We start from the raw sequence: 19187 nt of genomic DNA on the forward strand, positions 1-19187 counted from the left end.
ACATCCTGCCAAAGTGGCCCACCCCTGCCTCTTCCCCTCTGCAACCACCCTGGACACCCTGGAGTCCCCCTACTCCCTGGTCACCCCGGCCACATTCCTGACCATGCCCGCCACATGGAGGACACCCAGCTGAGGCAACCCTCACCTTTTGTGGCCTTCCAACCATGGCACAGGTGTAGTAATGCCAATGGAAGGTGTACACAATAATTGTCCTGGGCAATTGGGGTGAAGGGGGTGGGGTACTAGATGTTAACAGCACCCCTGTGCACCTGCAAGGCTGTATGTGACCCCAGTGATAAAGTGACGGGTTACACAACGCTCAGCGTGGTAATGAAAAACACACATAGCCAATACCCCCGCCAAAAGAAGAGATACGTCCTTGATCTGCTGTGAAGTAGTGATGGCGCGTAAAACAACCAGAAGTAGCAACACACGCGTCGGTCTCCACGAAAAGCATGTACAGCGAACTGCTGGCCCCGCTCACCTTTAACCCGTGCTGAGGGTAACGCCTAAGCTCGTCACATCACTTACACGCTTTAACACGCGGACGTGCTGTTTTTTCACATGCTCAATCAGTATGCACCCGTGCCGAGGGAAACGCCTGCGCATGTTACGTCATATATGCGCTTACGCGCTAAGGGCCTTTCCTCGAATTGCATGCTGACGTGCTGTTTCTTCACATGCAAAATCACTCCGTATCAAGCTGGCCACGCGACAACACACGGAAGACCATGCTCCTGCCCAGAAGGCCATTTTCCTGCCCCACAGAGCCCCAAGCTAACTCCCACCAGCCATCTGTTGCTGCCTACCTGCTGGCCACGTGCCCTTCTCTTTGGTGCCTGCACGTCAGCCATCTGCAGGGGTCCAGTTGCTGTGACCACCCCTGCTGGAACAGAAGACTCCTGACTCCGGTTCTATCGCTCCACAGCCCTGCACCAGGACCCAGTAGCCCACCCACACTTGCTTCGGGGGTTGCCATGTCGGGAAACACCATCTGAGATCACTGGCAACCCCCAGCCAGAGAGGCAGAGGGCTGCCAGCTTCAACGCAGGAGAGGTTGGCATCCTGGTGGAGCAAGTACTGGTGCATTATGATGCCCTCTTCAGAAGAACACACGCCAACAAGTATGGACGGAGGAGGATCTGGATGGACATTGTGGTTGTCATCAACACGGAGGGGGTGGCAACCCGCGACCTACCACACGTCCATAAGCGCTGGGAGGACTTCAGGTCCAGGACCATCAGGAAGGCCCGGCGCCTCTTGGACATAGCGGATGCGGTGGGTTGCGGGGTCCACCTTACCAACGACCAGATGAGGATTCTGGAACACATACGCCCAGCGCTTCACCGCCAGGTCCTCAAGAGGCAGACCTGTCCAGAGTCGAGCGGTAAGTGTCCATGTGTACTGATTGGACGCAGTGCATGTTGAGGTGTGCCAGGAGTGTGCAGCTTGGACATTTGTCTGGAAAGGCCTATGTATGGATGTGTATGTGCAGGGACATGAGCCTACTGCATGTGAGTCCAGTCATGTGTGATGCACATCAATGGTGTATGTGTTACAAAGCATGATGCAGAAATGCATGTGGAGGCGCGCACATGTTAGCATTTCTGTGTATGTACTATGCCATGGTTGGGGTGTGACACATGGATGCTGGTTCCATCTTCATGTATGTGCAGGGTATACATTTGCGTGTGTGCGACTGTGATACGCCATGGATGCATGTGACACAGACATGTAGGAAGTCGATTGGCAGATGTGACATAGTTGCCAGTGATTGCACTGTGACAGGTGGTGGAGATCTACAGATGCATCTCTGTCTGGTGGCGTGTGTGCATGTGTTTGGCACTCCCCATGTTGCTTGTGACGTCAGGTTGACCATTGGATGTTCATGCTGTTGTGTGTGTATGGATGCTGCTGCCTGCTGCACCATTCCTGTCATTTTGTGCATGTGTGTGGGTTCAAATGATATGTGTGTTGGGGAGTGTGATGCCGTCTGTGAAGTTTGACACTGCCACTCATGTGCAACTGTCATGTGTGTATACGACCATTGTACAGTGCCATGATGCCTGTGTTCTGTCTCTCCATGTCTGCAGCGTTGACTAATGAAGAGGGCGGAGACGGTGCTGTGGAGCACAGTGGCAGGGTTCCCACCGCTAGCCGGAGACGCAAGGCTCAGCTCCCCTCCCGGGTAGTCATCTCTTCAGGGAGTGAGGAGTCTGGTGCAGTGCCCATGGCCACAGCTGCTGATGGAAGGTCCAAGATGCGGTGTTTGGAGGTGGACGCCTCGGCAGCAGTAGGGGCAGCTGAGCCCCCAGAGGGGCCTATGGAGGAAGATGGCACGGAGTCATCCAGGTTGGTGGGGGGTTTGGCTGAGGAGGAAGCCACGGAATGCCCATGCATGGGTCCTGGAGGGGGATTCCACTGGAGCTAGTGGTGCAGTCCAGGTGCAGGGACAGGAGGCAGCACAGGCTGCCGTGGAGGTGCCTGTGTGTAACCCTGTCCCCGATCCTGTGACTGCATCATCCGGCACCAACAGGGATGCCTCTGTCCATACCCGTTTTCAGGGAGGGGATGCGCATACAACAACTGGCCTTCCTCTCCCTGCGGATGTTGCAATCCATGACCGTATTGAGCCTGTCCTAGATGGGATGGCGCTGCACCTACGTGGTATTCGGGATGCCGTGCAGGGTTCTCGTCTGGACAATATATGTCATTTCAAATACCTCTTTGGCCATGTCGACCTACTAGGACAGTTCATCGGCACTGGGTTAATCCGTTTGATGGAACTTCTTGCGACCCCCTCCTCAACTGAGCCCCCTATGCGCCAGTCATCCTCTGTGCCATCTTCCAGCCCAAGTATCACCTGGACACCCTGTGGAGCTGCCCCTGAGCCAGCAGCCAGGCTGGTGGAGGACACATCCCTGCCACAGTCGGAGTCAGAGGTCCAGCAGGAGGTCCAGCAGGGGTGGCCACCCCACCAACAGGACCCCAGCAAGAGGAGGCATCAACAGTCAGGGCACGTGCATGGCTCAGGGTGGGAGCGATCATGGCTCAGGGCCATCAAAATCATAGGGGTAGACATCGGCCGTCGGCAGGATTGGGAGTGTCTTCCGTGTGGCAGCGGTTGGGCCGGCAGATAGATGTGGAGTGGCGGCGGGCGGAGAGGGCACGGCTGACAATCGTCAGGGCGGAGAACTCCATGCGCCGGGCATTGAGGCGGACTGCGTGCCTCAAGGCAACTCGCAGGGAGTTGGAGGAGGCCATGGCTGCATCCCTGCAAGACCTCGAGGCCAGGGATGAGGCCCACCTCTGGGACATTGAATTGGAGTTCGATGATGCCCTGGCCCGGGACATCAATGAGTGAGCTGTCGGACTATCCTGCCGCCTTTGTAAATAGTTATGTAGGTGTAGGTTTACTTTTTGTTTTCTTTTTTCCTTTGGGGCGCATGGACTATGCCCCGCCTTTTTGTATATAGTTATTTATTAGGTAGGATTTTGTTTGGTTTCCTTTGGATTGTTGGGCTCATGGACCCTTGGATGTTCTTGTGTATATAGTTATGGACCTGGATTGACTGATTTCTTTTTTTTACCCATGGTGGAATACTTTGCTTTTTTTTTACTTTGGATTTTGTTTAATGGACGGACCCATTGGAGCCATTTTACTTTGGATTTTATTGGTTACAACATTCATTTCTTTTAATCATATTGGGAGTTCCGGACTTTGATTTTATCATTTTCTTATTGTGTGCTTTTGTTTTATTCATTTAGTTTAGGATTTAATACATTATTTTTATCTACGTTACATGTGTGGTCTTCTCGCATGCGTTTTGTGCATGTCACAATTTGTGTTTTCTCAGTCATGTGTCGCCATTGTGTTGGTCTGAGGGACATGTATTCATTGGCATGCTGGTTATTTGTTTTCTATCATGACATGGGGAATTCTATGTGGAGTGGATGGAATGCTTGGTTGGTTGTTTGGACTGGGGTGGCGTGAGATTTGGGTGGCCATAAGGGCCATGGCTCTGGATTGTATAGACGTGTTGGGTGGGGGGGCTTGAGTTGAGGCCTGCTAGCAGGTGCCCGTGAATGGGCGGTGGTTGGGGGGCATGAGTCGGGCCTGCTGGCAGGTGCCCATCAATGGGAGGTGGGTGGTTGGGGAGCATGAGTAGGGGCCGGCTGGCAGGTGCCCGTCAATGGGGGGTGGGTGGTGGGACATGAGTCAGGGCCTGCTGGCCGTTGCCCATCAATGAGGGCTGGGTGGGGGGGGCATGAGTCAGAGCCTGCTGGCAGGTGCCCGTCAATGGGGGATGGGTGGGGAGGGCATGAGTCGGGGCCTGCTGGCAGGTGCCCGTCAATGGGGGGTGGGTGGATGGGGGGCATGAGTTGGGGCTTGCTGTCAGGTGCCCGTCAATGGAGGTTGGGGGGGGCATGAGTCAGGGCCTGCTGGCAGGTGCCCGTCAATGGGGTTGGGGGGACATGAGTCGTGGCCTGCTGGCAGGTGCCCATCACTGGGGGTGGCATGAGTTGGGGCCTGCTGGCAGGTGCCCATCAATGGGGGGGTCGGTGGGGGGAACATGAGTTGGGGCCTGCTGGCAGGTGCCCGTCAATGGGGGGTGGGAGGCATGTGTCGGGGCATGCTGGCAGGTGCCCGTCAGTGGGGGGCAGGGGGTGGGGGGCATGAGTCGGGGCTGCTGGCAGGTGCCTGTCAGTTGGGGGGGAATGAGTCGGGGCCTGCTGGCAGGTGCCTGTCAATGTGGGGTGAGGGGGACATGATTGGGGGCTCCCAAGTGTATTTTGACATGTGGGCTGCCTGTGGGGCATGCCCAGGGGTGAAGGGCTGACTGCGGGGCATGCCCAGGGGCGATGGGCTGCCTGCAGGGCATGGCCAGGGGTGATGGGCTTCCTGCTGGCCATGAGGTGGGGGGAGGGCCACACCCAGGAGGGCCCACACTGCCAAATTGCATGTAAACCTCCCCGCGCACCCCCAGAATATGCATACCCCGCTTGCGCCAGCAAAATCAGATGTAAAACTCCCTGAGAACCCCCAGAATATGCGTACCCCGCTCGCGCCAGTGAAATCGCATGTAAAACTTCCCGCACACAGCCAGAATATGCGTACCCTGCCTGCACCAGCAAATTCACGTGTTCATCTCCCTGTGCACTCCTTGGAATATGCGTACGCCGCTCGCGCCAGCAAAATCACGTGTAAAACTCCCTCCACACCCCTAGGAATATGCGTACCCTGCTTGCGCCAACAAAATTGCATGTAAAACTCCCCGTACACCCCCAGTATACACACAAGCAGACCATCCACCCTCCCTATGACCGCAGGCAGCCTTTCACCCCTGAGCATGCCCTGCTGGCAGCCCATCACCCCTGGGTATGCCCCGCAGGCAGACCTTCACCCCTGGGCATGCCCCGCAGGCAGCCCTTCACCCCAGTCCATGCCCCACAGGCTGCCCACACCAAAGGGGGGACTTTTTCCACACGATTTTGCTGGCGCGAGCGGGGTACGCATAATCTGAGGGGTGTGCGGGGAGTTTTACACGCAATTCCACTGGCGCAAGCGGGGTATGCATATTCCGAGCGGTGTGCAGAGAGTTTTACATGCGATTTCACTGGCGTGAGTGGGGTACGCATATTCTGACGGGTGTGCAGGGAGTTTTATACGCGATTTCGCTGGCGCTAGCGGGGTATGCGTATTCTGGGCGTGCGCAGGGAGTTTTACACACAATTTTGCTGGTGCGTGAGGGCTGTGTGGTGTTCTTAGCGCATTTTCGTGGTTGGGGGGCTGTATGCTGGTCCACTGGCCTTTGCGCCATGTACGGGATTTGTGCAATGTTTTTGGCGCACAGGGCTGGTTTGGTGGCCTAACTGGTGCTGCTGAAGGGTTGTTGCACCACTCTGCACCACGGCTGATTGTGGATGTTAGTATCCATGAATACGCTGTGCATCAAAATGGATTTTGGCACACGCGGCTGGTGCAGACTATGAATTACCCCCATTGTTTCACATTCTTCTATCCAGCATTTCAAAATATATGACCCGCACGTAAGACAAACATCATGTCGACATGACAATATGGATAACATATGTCCCTGTTTTCTTATAGATCATTTGTAGAAACACGGAAGGACATAGTTTGGCCCAAACAAAGCAACACAGAAACAAACTCCAAATGCAAAGAATACAGTGGTGGATTCATGTATTTATTTATCTTTAAGATATGTCTTGATCACACCTTCAACCAAGAGTTCCTTGGGGTCAGAATTAATGGTTGGTCCAGTAGCAGGTAATAAGGTTTCCTTTTGATGAAAGCGTGTGTATACAGTACATGCAAAGGTCAGAGCCGTTAGTGCCTATGGATGTTCAAAGGAACCAGAGTACGATTTTACTGGACACATGGTATACAGAAAGTAGGTTGTTGCTGGCTGCAAGCAGCACACACTCTTTGCCATCAGCTGACAAAAATATCAATCTTACAAATACTTACACAATAGATGGGTTCGCTCTTGTACAGTGTTATGCTTGTATAGTGCTATTATGAACTATTGAACTCACTGAAGTGATGTCACAGAAGTAGTGGCTACATCATGTATGTGTGTTTGTGTATGAAGCTGCGTGGGCCAAAAGTGCCTTATTATCCATGGACTATGGAAAATGGCTGAACTCACTGGTGCACATAGAAGGTGCCTCAGACACGTGCTACACACAGTGCACAATGCACATGTTAGACTTGAGTAACTCTGTCCTCTGCATGTCTGAAATGAACTCCCTATACTGGATATTTTAAACCTTACATCTACTAATTTCACTGAGTTGCCTAGGATGTAGAGCATACGCAGCTATACCTTTAATGCTATTAATTCTGTAGATGAACCAGGAAATCTTACAATTACTCGATTCATCACTGTAAAGAAAGCCACAGAAAATGCATACTTTTGATACAAAGCAGGACTCTGGGAAGTGTTGGTACGCATGTTTAAGAAAATATTGTAGCAATTAAATCACATCTTACTTCTATAGCTCCACAAGGTGACCTGGATAATCTTTGAGATACAGATGATTGTGGCTCTGCACCGGTTATAATGTTTGATTCTTTCCAAAAAGTAACAGAGACTACCGCTTAAAATGCATATGCTATCAGTGCCCAAAGTATGATTGTCAACTGCTGATGTACCTATGGCTAGACTCCCAACAGAAGCTCCTTGGCTTAAATATCGACCCTGGATCCTGTGGATCTGGAAAATGATGGTCCCTCACAGCTCCCTTATCCTTATTAAATATAGGATTCTGTGATAACTTCCAAGTTACGTTTTCTTTAGAGCTCCATGAATGGCTGCATGAGAGAATTGAAGGATTTTTCAGTGGGAAAAATGAAGAATTGGTGATGGTGATAGCATTGGATTATAACAGAATATTATTATTATTATCATTATTATAATTATTATTATAAAATGTATACATCGCAAAACTAAGGTCCTAGGGCATCTAGGTGCTAAAAGATGGATGGATACTGGACACAGGGGCGGTGTCATCCAATTAAACCTTTCAGTGGCCTTTGATAATGAAGATCTTTATATCCTATTGGGGCACCTTTTTCAAGTAGACCTAGAAGGCAAGGTCTCGGAGTGAATTACATCCCTCTGACTAATCCGATTCAAACTGTGACCCTTCCACCATTTAAATCATCACATAGATCTATTACTTGCAGAGTACTACAGAGATCATCCCTAGATGCTCTGCTATTTAAACAATACATTATGACATTTGGTGTATTTTTTTTAAATTTGTTTTATTGATTTTAATTTTAACAACATAAACAACCAAAATAAACCAAACCATAAACAACAGTCTTGGGTACAATGCTTATAATTACATGACCATCCCTGCACTGTTACTCCCCCCCACCTGAGCTTACTCCTTTACACCTTTCTCTTCCACATTCTCTAAGGGTGTACTCAAATCTGCGCCTGTTGAGGTGTAATCTTCCCAGAGCCTGTCCGGGCTGACTCAAACAATGTAGCCACTCGGTGCCTCCAAGCAGTCAATGACTCTCCCAGGTCCTCCTCTCCCCCGTTAATTGCCTCACTCCACACCATTGTCTCAGCTTCCACCCATCTCTGCAGGTCACACCACCACACTTCTATCTTCGGTCTATTAATAGCTTTCCAGCCCATGGCGATTCTGCGCCTGCCCCGTATGTAGGCCAAGTCCTTAAGTTTACACGCATGTTTCATCTTGCGTGGCCTGGGAAACCCTCCTACCATGCACGCCCACAAAGATTCCACTTCTAGTTTAATCCCTTTCTCATTTAACCGGTGGGCCACATTCCCCCAAAATCTCCTCTTATTTCAGGGCAAGCCCAGAACATATGTACCATTCCCGCATTTACTTCTCCACGCTTAGGACATGTTTGTGCCCCTGCATTCTTGAAACGTGCTATCCTCTGAAGAGTCATGTATGCCCTGTTGGTGATATATAACTGAATATGCTGCAATCTCGCATTTCTAGACACCCTTTTGTGATACCTCTGAGTTCTTACCCGCAACCTGTCTCCCACAGGTTCCCCATCTTCCTCCTCCCAGTCCCTCCTTAGCTGGAACACCTCCTTACCCACCCTGGACATGAGCAGTTCATAGAGTGGGGAGACCTCATAGCCCCCATCCATCATATCATATATTTTTTCTATGGCCATGTCAGGATGACCTTCCATCACTGTGTTTGCCCAAGTATCTTTTACTATCCACATCAGCCTGTTATAAGCAATATATTGTCCTCGGTGCAGACCACGGTCTCCAACTAGCATGTCGAAGTCCACCTCCTTCTCGTTTTTTATATGTTTGCAGATGACACCCAGCTGATCCTACATCTTGCTTGTTCAGAAGAAAAATCACTGAATGTAACAGGAAGTAGTTTGAATGAATGGTGACCAGTTGCAATGTAATGCTCAGATAACTGATATTCTCATCTGCAAAAACAGCACTGCTTGGCAGATAAATAATGATCTATTTGATATCACATGTATGCATCATGTGGCCCACACTTTGTACAGTAACTCTTGGTCTTCATTGGTAGGCCCTGGCCCTATACCATTCAAAATATTTCATAAATTGGTATTGTGTTTGATTCTGATCTGTCAATGTACACACAGATTAGGAAGTTAACTAGTGACTGCATAAGCAAGTTTTGGACTATTTCACCTTCTCAGCTGAGGTCCAATTGATGAACCCCTAATACTATTGCAATGCCATCTAATGGTGTCGCCCTTAGAAGTGCCAGGCTGAATTCTAATACATTCAAAATGTGGTTGCCTGTAAACGGCCAAACGTACATATAAGAACATTACATCAATATGTAGGCTTATAGGACATTCCAATTCAAATGTGTACTTAATCCCTCATGTCGAATATGTATAAAAAATAATTTCCTGGAAATATCCAGTAATGCAATTTCTGAAATACTTACATAGTGTGGGTGAAATGTAATTTGGGATCCACATTGTTAAGCCTAGTTATGAAAAGAGAGATTTATTTTCCCTGGGGCCTTCACAAATCACCAACAAATCATCTATATAACACTTGCACAATTTAATGTGTCAGTGGAATTGATTGTTTATGGAAAAGTTGTGAGTTTCTTCAAAATGGTTTACATGTAACTTCACTAGATTGGGGCCATGGCGAAGCCCATTGCTGTTCCCTCAACCTGATGGTACACAATGTTCTGGAAGCAAAATCTTTTTTGTTAATGCCATTTCTGTACACCAACGGATACATTCCTTATGATCCAGATTTAAATCAGTTAAATTAGATTGTACATGTTCTGCAGCAATCTCTAAAATGTGTTGTTGTGAAACATTAGTATAAAGCACCTCTGTGTCCATACACATGAATGCCTCCTTTGTTTGGTCAAAGCTAAGCCCTTCAATCATGGAGATAGCATGGGAGCTGTTCTTTGTGTAAGGTTGAATCTCTGGTATCTTCTGTTTAAAAAATAATCTGCATATTGAGATAGTGGTTCAAGAATCGAACTGTTCTCAGAGACTATGGGATGTTCTGGAGGTGGAATCTTCTCTTTATGAATTTTTGGTGCATGTGACATTCAGATAATAATAACTCAATATTTATTACAGGGCTATTCAATCTGCATGCCACATGAAAGCTTGGAGCAGCATGTATGAACATATCCATTAAGTTGAAAATACAATCTATTCCCCCATGATGAAAGTTCCAAATCATAGTGAATAGAAACCTGTTGGGGCTAAGGGACAGTGGAAAGAAAATAAACATCAGTGAAATTAGATTCCACATGTTCTGCAGCAATCTCTAAAATCAGTTGTTGTTGAACATTGGTATAGAGCACCTCTGTGTCCATACAAATGAATGCCTCCTTTGTGTGGTCAAAGGTAAGCCCTTCAATCATGTAGCTGGCATGGGAGTGTTCTTTATGTAAGGCTGCATTTCTGGGATCTTTTGTTTAATAAAATAATCTGCATATTGAGACAGTGGTTCAATAATTGAACTGTTTCAGAGATTATGGGACGTCTAGGCGGTGGAATCTTCCCTTTATGAATTTTTGGTGCATGTGACATTCAGATAGTAATAACTCAATCCTTTTTACAGGGCAATTCAAGCTACATGCCACGTGCAAGCTTGAAGCAGCATGTATGAACATATCCATTAAGTTGAAAATACAATCTATTCCCCCATGAAGAATGTTCCAAATCATAGGGAATAGAAACATGTTGGGGCTAAGGGACAGTGGAAAGAAAATATACACAGTGACCCATAGATGTTTTTTTTTTAAATGTGACTTTGTTTTTGAGTGATATTTTTTTACACACATTTTCACTGGGTGTGATGAAGGTTTCGTAGGAGAATGTAATGTATAGTGTAAAACAATGGATGCATAATATATGTGGCTGTGCTTGTGTAAACTTAGATCAGGATCTGCTGGATTATTGATCATCCTAAGATTTACATATCAGAAATGGGGAAGACAATCGCAATTTAGGCACTGAAATTGTGAAATATGCTACCATTAAATGAGCATTGGGAGGTTAGCCTTGCATTGAAAACCTTTTTTTGTTTCCCAGATAATTTAGATCGTTGACTTTTTTCTTTTTTGGGTATTTGTTGGGTGATTACATTTTTAAGAACTTTTTAGAGCCATGACTCCTCTTCCGAGGTCGAAACATGTGTCCTTTTTACATTTTTTAACTACCTACTTTAACTGCAGCAATGTTTAAGTTTAAGGAAATTCTTTGAAATTGTATAGAGTCGGTTCTTAAATTGTCACTTGGGACCATATAACCAGGCCACAGGTCAGAATGAATGCAAATACTATCCCGTTCTTCTTAAGTGGCTCGATAGTATCGAGCTGGGCTTCTTGAGATGAAAATGCAATGTGACAATTGAAGTGCTCTCAATTCATTGAGCTGACACTGACATGATCCAGCAATGTGATGCAATCCTGTAGGATGTGATAGTATTTAATAATATGAAGAACAAGCAGGCAACAGCCAAACACACACCTCAAAGTGGTCCAGTCAGTCGATGTGGTCCAAGCGATGTAATGTGGTTGTGCATCAGCGATCGACTTGAAATTGATGGCTCAATCAGTGGTTCAGTAGTTTGAAGAAGTTTGAAAACATGGTAAGTGCAATAGGCAGCTCGAGGGGGTTCAACAATGACGTGAAAGAGATCAGTAGAGCTCAAATGTGGTTTGAGATGGGAATAAGGCCTAAAGTTGCACCTTGACTTCTTGGTTACAGCGATAGCCCATTTATGGTTTCCAGAGCCATGGTAAATTCTTCTTCTTCTTTCCCAAGCCAGGACATTTGGTAGAAAGCACTTTCAGGCACCTGCACCTCCATTGAGCAGGATCCTGTTAACAGTGAAGTAGGAGGCACTTCTTGTCCATGCAGCAGCTCATCCCAAATGTTCCTCTGTGATGTGTGAGGGAATGGTCTTGCTCCCTCTTTGAAGTGTTTATCTTCTCCTGTATGGCAGAGAAATTTGGGGAGACTCTTCTAAAGCCCCAGGTGAAAACTTCTTCTGCTGATTTACAAAATTGTTTGGTTCAACTTTTTCACACACAAAGTACAACTAAGCCATTGTATCCATTCACATTAATCCCTTCTAGTCATCAAACAACAACTTTAAATCATTAAATCATAAAAGAAGATGGTTAAGTTTCCACATCGAATGCCTCATTTAAAAACAAACACAATGATACAGTCTAAAAACCTTGATACAGTCTAATAACCTTTAAACTTAACTTCATTCTTATTTTCAGAATTTACCAGTCTAGAATGCCGGGGGTGGCATAAGAACTCTTGATGACCCTTAAATGGATGACCAACAGAAAGTCCCCCACCTGAAGGAAAGAAATGCTTTAAGGCAGTGTTGGCCTACCCTTCAGCTGTTTTCAAAGGTTTAATACCACTTCTATGTATTGCAACACTTTCAGGCAAAGGCTTATTCTCTCCCCCATCAACATCCACTCCCACCATTGCTGATATAATTCAGTGTGGCTATTCGCTTGATGTTTTTTAAGGTGTTTGACTAGTAAACTCAACAGGGCTGTACAGGAGGTTACTCAATGGTTAAGTGATTCCACTATTCCAGCCGAGCCGCAATGTCGGCAGTATGATTCCTCCTGTAGGATTAGTTTTCTTTCTAATTCCACCTCCCTTATATCGTTAATGTTTTATCTCACCCTCAGCAACAGGTCTCTATAGTGTGCCAAAGGGAATTTCTGCAAATATTGGGGAGGTTGGTCCAGGCCCTTTTTTTCAATTTCCCATCTGGGTTTCAGGGGATCTAAATTCCTTAAGCAGACCATTTCGATCCAGTCTGCTCTTGTAATTTTTGCTTTTAATTCTCATGGGATTATAAAGTAGCTTTTTCTCATCCAATTCTCATTCCCCCATTATTCCTTCAATCTTTTCCCACCAGTTCCTCAAAGATGGGTCTGTGGTATTTTCCATCAGGTCAAAAATGTCAAAGGGCGAGCCACCTTCCACCAGTCTACACTTCCGGTATAAGACTATGGTTTTCTATAGTGCAATTCCCTCCAAAGATTGGAGTCTGAGTTCTTGTCTTATCACCGGCATTGGGAGGGTGTTGGGCAGCCTTAGGCACCTCCTCCAAAACAAATCCTCGAATAACACCCAGTTCTTCCAGGGCATACTCAACATAGGTTAAGATGGGCACTACCTTCTGATGATTGAGTGACATAAGAGGTGTAAGGGAGGTGTAAGGGAAAATGTAAAGTACTTGTGGAGGATTCTCGAGCCCTCGGCTGCTAATCATTTGGTCGTTGATCGAGTCATAATGGGTTCCATCGTCACAGTTCATATTAATGGTAACCCCCAAATAGAACATAGTATCCACCACTTCTATTTTCTCCTCGCCATTCCACCAAACTTGATCTCTTCGCTGGCACCTATGGGCGGACATCATATTTAGGATTTTAGATTTGCAGACATTGATTTTCATATCATTAGCTTCTAAGAATTGGAGGAAACACTTTATTCTCCTCTGCAAACCAATTGCTGTTAGATCCATAAATACAATATCATCCACATACAAAACCCAGAACATGGATGTTCCATTTATTTTTGGTGGATGGCGGAAAAGCCCTCACCTCTTCCTGCGATTCCTCCAAATCGGAGATGTACAGGTTGAACAAAAGTGGGACAAGTGTGCAGTCCTGCTTCAGTCCTCTCCACATCAAAGTTTTTCTTGAAAGCATTCCTATGGCTGCCAATCTCACTTGAACCAAGATATTAGTATAAAGAATGCAAATCGCTGCAAAAAGATCCACTGGGCAGTTCAATTTTTTTTATTTACCCCACAACTTTGCCCTGTTCACGCAGTCAAAGGCCTGCTCCAAGTCCAAGAAGGCAATATGGATACAGGCCCCTGACTCTAGCGCTCTCAGTTTTAGAATTCCAATTGCGAAGTGATTTAAAGTTATTCCCACCCCCTTTACAAAGCCCGTTTGATGGGGGTCCAACGTTCCTGACTTGGGTGCCCATTCTGCCATTCTGTCAGGTCCCACAGGAGGATTGAGGCAAAGAGCTTTCCTATAGAATCCAGAAGCTTATTTCCTAAAGCCACATCAGGGCCCTTCCTTCCTGCTCCCGCTCTTTTGTTGGAGCCAATCTTCATCCAAATGTATATTAAGATCTCCACAAATAATCACCAAGGCTTCTTCCCACTCTGCCAGGATCAGAATTTCAAATCCACTTTTATCAGGGTTAGCAGCCCCGAGAAGGGTCTTCCCAAGACTCCCTTGCTAGCAGGGTTCAGGAAAACACCATAGCCATTCCATGGAGGGGCCTTCCTAAGCCAAGTCTCTTGCAGGCAAATAATGTCATACTTACTTAGGGTCTTCATTTCATCCGTAAACAGGGGCTTAAAGCCCCTTGTATTCCAAGATGCAAACCAAGTCACCTGGACATCCTCTTTATGGATGATCTATTTCTTACTCCTCGGGGCTAGAGCATCCACCAACCACTCCCAATTTTCACACCCATCCACCTGACCTGTTTTACCATGTTTCTGACAGTTATTCACTGTCAATGTTATTCAAAGCTAGTGGCATCCCAGGTTTCCTTGTCGGGGAGCAGGTATTGTCAGATTTTCCATCAGCGACCATTTTTGGCCTTACTTTGTTAACTTCTATTTTTCCCTGAGTTTCCAAATGAGAAGGGGGTGTCTTGGTTGAAGGCCTTAATATGTCAGCAGATCTAGAAAAACAAGGCCTCTCAAATCTTGTTTGTGAGGCAACTTTATCAGAAAACATTTCTCCTTGACGATCCCTTTGGTTATTCCGTTTTGCAGGTTAGCCTAAAAGGAGACCAGGCCCTTGGTAATCTCTCATATCGTAGCTGAGGGGCAATAATTTCTTGCTCTGTTCCAGAATTGCAGCCTTTATTTCCAACAAGGCTAGGTGGAGAACGACCCAATCAGTTGTTTGTTCTGATACAAATTCCACGACCCTGATGTCATCAGAGGAAAGAAATCACAAGCTGGGAATATGTTGGAACATATTCATGACATTGCTCCTATTTAGGTGGATTTTCATAACTTCCCATTTTTTTTTAGTCCGGCTTAATGGAGGGACTTTCTGATTTTGACCGACTTTTCGGCTGTACAGTAGTTTTTGATTGATTCAGCTTCTTTCACTTCTGTTCCATGGTAATGAAGACTTCCTCCCCTAAGATTTTCATTGGGTTTGGAGGGACCACTCTCATCTCCACCTCCAAGCCTGGCCCATCCGTAACGTGGCCCACCAATCTCTCAATTTCGACCGATTCTGAATTCTAAAGATTATTCAATTCCTCTCTGTCTTGCTCAATGATTTCAACAAAATCACTGAGACACGTATCGTCCCCCACTTCCAGGGAATCTTCTTTGGATGAACTCTTCCCCAAAAGAAACATACTTATCATTTTACTGTGGGAGTCCTCTCCACAGGCATTGCCAATTCCTTTCTAGCTCTCTTGGGAGACTGACTAACTGGTTCTTAAATTACAAAGATAGGCCCTTCATCCATTAGGTCTGTTTTTCTTCAGGTGTGGTTGTTTTTTAGTTTTCTTATTTTCCTTTGACAGTTGTTTCTCTCTTTCGCCTTTCTGCCCCGCAACATCCTTGCCCATAAATATTGAAACAATATTAGCTTCATTTTTCTTTTCCTGGTTAACAAGAGTTGGTCCCTCTGTTGCAGATACGACTTTGGGCCTTTTATTCTTAGGGAGGACACCTTTGCTAGAGGGAGAGGGTCTCTTCTCTGCTCTGATTTCCACATAGACCTCATCCATCTACAATCTTCGAGGATCGCCTCTATTAAGGTGGAATTATCAGAGGACTTGCTTTGTGCTAAATCGTACAACCGATTCTGCGATTGGGTGGATGTTTCCACTTCTTTATCCAACCCGAATTCTACTTTGGGTGCTATGTTTTCCAATATCGCTTGTTATGCCTGCAGCATTGCAATCAACATTCCCTTGTCTCTCATGGTATCAATAATGGCCTCATAAAGTTTAGAAAATGGGGTCAGGGAAAATGAGAGAGAAGCCAAGATGGTTCTTTGCAGTTCAGATGCGTCCATGCTTGATGTTGGAGACAAACCCTCCCCACTGTGGTTGCCCCGATTACACTCATCCTGGCTAGAGTCCGAAGAATTAATCGAGTCATTCATGGCCAGGATACTGGGTATTATGTTGTCAGGATACTCTAAACCCTGCTGAGCAAGTTGAATTGTAGGCAATACCTGGTCATTATTTTCACACTGGTCACCATCATTGATTTCCTTATGACACTGACTTTGGGTCGCACTCGCTTCCGCATACAAAGGAGGATTTGAGATCAGATCCTCTAATGTCATGTTAGCCTCAATTTCAGAAAGCATATTCTGAATGGAGGCTAAGCTTCTATTTTGGGTGGAGATTTTTTCTGTTAGTTCTGTGAGATCTCAGGCCAGTTGGGCATCAATTTCTGAGTTCTGGCTTCTCCCCTGCACTCTCACTAATCACACTTTCGGGCTCTTCTGCCTGCATACTCAAGAGAGACAGCCCTGAGGAGGTGCCTAGTCTACCCACCGGGGTACTGTTTATGTCCACCTTTTCACCTACAGGTCGATCAGCTCTCAACTAGCTCAGTGGGGACAACACCACTTTCCCCTTCACCATCCTCAGCATTTGTCTCCACCGAATTGCGCTCCTCTTCCAGTACCCTATTGGGACTTGTCTAATTTTTATTCCCAAGATCGGGGGGGTTGGAACCGGTACACACCTGAAAGGGGAGTGTTAATCCATCAGAGTATAACTTTCTGCTTTTAGTTGCCAACTTCCCATGATGGCAGCTGGCTTTTTCCACTTACATCTGGTCAAATGTGGTCTCTGCCCTAATGGCCCTCTGGTCGAACTGCCCTGATTACAGAGCAGGCCCCTGGTGTGATCAGACGTGTCCACACCGTTTGTTTCACACCTTATCTCCCCGTGGGACCAGCAGCTGTAGCCAGCTATCTAGTTTTCATTCCTAGTGTATATCACTTAGGACGTTTAGCTTTTAATATGGTTTAAATCCACTGTGATTAATAGTCTCAGCCTAGCCTCAAATTGGGGCTAGAGATTCCTTAATTAACTGAGAGTAGTTGGAACTCGAATCAGCCAGAAGCTATGCAATTCTAGATCAGTGCTATACCATGATCATTATAACGCTGCCTTGCCACAGGGATCAAAGGGCCAAGCCCAACAGTCTCCCAAATGCTTGTGACCTTATCCAAACTCAAGCAGGAGGGTGCATATGCTAGAATCAATCTTATGCAGCCATGCAGGGGGAAGCTCTGCAGAGCTCTCTTCACACCATACAGTACTTACAGTTGTTTCCAAACGTGAAGGACAATCAATAGTTTCCTAGACAATTGCTGTGGTTTCTGCAGAGGGAGGACGATCGTTTGAAGCCGTTGCCAAAGCCCCTCCCCGCTAACTGCCCCTTATCACCACTTTGCACCGCTTCACGTGTAAAAAGTGGTTTTAAGCAGTTGAAGGAGGGGGTGGACAACTTCTGACCCGCACAGCGTCCCCGGCAGATTTAAAGTGGAACGATCCTTATTTCAATTCCACATGCCATAATTCAAAGTCAATCCAATAAATCGCAGGCACACGCTAAGTCAGCAGAGTAAAATAGAGTACTATGCTGCCAATTGCCACTTACCACCACTTTGCACCACATCCATAAAACAGTTTATATACTCCTTAAAAACAAAATTTGTCACATTATATTGGTCCAATTGAAGCCTTCAGAGAGGGAACAATTGTGGCTGCTGTGATATGGGTCTGTTGGGGACAAACACCCAGGTAGGTTCGAGGGCTACTAGGAGTTTGTGGACTCACGGAAGGCCCACACCTTCCCCAAAAAGGAATGCAGACCCAACCAGACAGCAAGTTCCAACTGCGGTTTATTACAGCCAAAACCAACAGGGATCAGTACGAGTATCGAAATAATCCAAGAACCACTCACATCTCCTGGCTCGCAGGCCAGTTTTGTTTCTACATTGCATCACAATGATGTCACAACATGGGCCCCTTTCCAGAAAACCTATCGCCATCTGCGATTGGGTGTTGAGTGATAGTCCCCATATAGCAGACCCTATATATACTAGTCTACTGGCTCTCGTATGTCAAGTGGTTGGCCTGGTCCTTACCCAAATAAGCACTAAACAATGTTGCAGTGTGATGGTTTTACAATTGGTTCTTGCCCATTCCTACCCTCTCCTAGGATACTGAGCTGTGGTTGGCTAGAACTGACATCCCCAGGCCTGGGACCCAAAATGATTCCAAGCTCTAGGTGTACCTTCTCAAGGTAAAAAGAACTATGTGTCTGCATTGTAACTTGTGTGTACCACCATAGTTTGAGTGCCCGTTTACATCATGCAACACTTGTCTCAAGTTGTAACATCTTTTTTACAAGCTTCTGCCTGGCGGCGTGAGAATGACTCTTTCCCAGCTTCTGGTGTCGATTCATTATCTGAGTCGGCCAGGTCACGTGTTCGGAGACCACGGTTTGGAGCTTTTGTGGCTCTGAATTACTCTGAATTATGAGGAATTATTCACATTTACAGCAGCTTTTGGTAATGTAGTTCAGGGAATTGAATTTCACTTGTGTATTATGGCTTTGGCAGCTGGCTCTGTCTCACATGTTTGCTCTCCTGTTCAGTCTGAATTCAGCTTAGCTCAGCTCTTACTGAAATGCTTGTGGCCTACTGCGATTTTCCTAAGCCATAGCATGGCTTCAACATGGTTGAATTATTCTAGTCTCCATATGTTAGTTATACATGGTTCTGTCAGCTCCCATAGGTGCTCCTGCAGCTTCATAAGGTTATTTGCATATAAGCATCTGCAAGCTTTACTCGGGTTCTCTTAGCTTCTTGCGGTTTCTGCATTGCTGCGATTAAGCTAATATCAAAATAAGAAAAGGAAAGGCAGTATGTGCATGTATCTGTCCTCTAACTTATAAAACTATTACGTATGTGTTCTGCATGTATTCAGGTGTGTGTTCAGCGTCCCGCTTTTGGTCTTGGCTGAATGCGGGTACGCTGTTTGTTTTGCGAGTTGTTGAATGTTTTATGTGTTAATCGTTACAGGACGCTCAAAATAAGTTTTAATAGTGAAG

Source organism: Ambystoma mexicanum, chromosome 1q, assembly GCF_040938575.1.
Source record: "Ambystoma mexicanum isolate Mex_15411 chromosome 1q, UKY_AmexF1_1, whole genome shotgun sequence".
NCBI classification, from domain to species: Eukaryota; Metazoa; Chordata; class Amphibia; order Caudata; family Ambystomatidae; genus Ambystoma; species Ambystoma mexicanum.